The sequence below is a fragment of the Python bivittatus genome, unplaced genomic scaffold, assembly GCF_059951505.1.
Source record: "Python bivittatus isolate LINGU-HERP-01145 unplaced genomic scaffold, Pbiv_v1 ctg000840_np1212, whole genome shotgun sequence".
NCBI classification, from domain to species: Eukaryota; Metazoa; Chordata; class Lepidosauria; order Squamata; family Pythonidae; genus Python; species Python bivittatus.
Genome location: NW_028277113.1, coordinates 11901922 through 11903097, shown reverse-complemented (window position 1 = coordinate 11903097; position 1176 = coordinate 11901922).

The window sequence follows — 1176 nt, the reverse complement described above, 5'->3', positions numbered from 1 at the left end:
TTGATATGAACTTCTGAGGTTCATTTTCTTCCTGCAACTGCAATATTATCCAATTTTATAATGAAAATTAAGCAGATTTTTTTTTTATACGTTATCTGGTTGAAGTAAACATCATTTTTAATATAATATACCTTGCATAGATAAAATGCCTTGCTACAATTTCTCAGGAGACACTAATGCTGAAAGCTGTATAAATATATGGGGTTCTATGACATACCTATTGCTGAAAAACATGGCTACTATCCAGACAAACTTACTGTTCTTTCAGTGAAATCTAAGTGCTTATGTATGCAATTAAATATATAATAAGGCATCTATGATGTTAACCTGGGCTGTGTGTACTCTTTATGAGCCATAGATTTCCCAAGTATTAACCTCTAATAAGAGAATTGTAGAAGGAGCACAGGTTTTATTTGATCTTTCAAATGGGTATGCTATTTACATCATCATTTGTCACTGGCCTGGAGGTGGGGAAAACACCATCACGGCTCATCAAACAGCTTTCAGGAAAAAAGAAAAAAAAAAAGCACTGCCTACAGAGTATAAATTAGAACGACACTGTAAATGTGAGCTTCCTTTGAATGGAAGATAAATCAGCTTAATTTATGGTCCTGCTAGAACAAATGTTTTCACTGACTATTCAGCATGTTACCGTGCTACTTTCCATTAAGTCACTGGGAAGCCCACCTTCCTCTTTTTCTAATATTGTTAGAGTGTCTCTGCCTTCATTAAGAGCCAGATTAAGGCTATTTCTTTAGGAATAAATCCCATTCTGTTCAATGTTCATAATTCAAAAGTTCAACTTTAAAGTGCAGATTGACCATCCCACGTGCTTCTGTTGCAGGTCTGTTATGTCCCCTATTTTATTTTTAAGTAGCAATCCACCGTGGCTTCTAATGTTTTTATTCTGCATTTTGTACAAGCAGCAAACATCAATACTGTGAATAGAAAAATCAAGTCTGGTATAGTGGTTAAGGTGTATGTTCTAGTCCAGCTTTAGCCATAGAAACTCACTGGTTGACTTTGGGTCAGTCACTCTCAGCCAACCTACCTCACAGGGTTGTTGTTGCAGGAAAAAACAGAGAGTGCTATGTATGCCTCATTGAGCTCCTGAATGGAGGGATATAAATCTAATGAATATGTCAGTATTGAGATGGGAGAGATACAAAGTGCAAG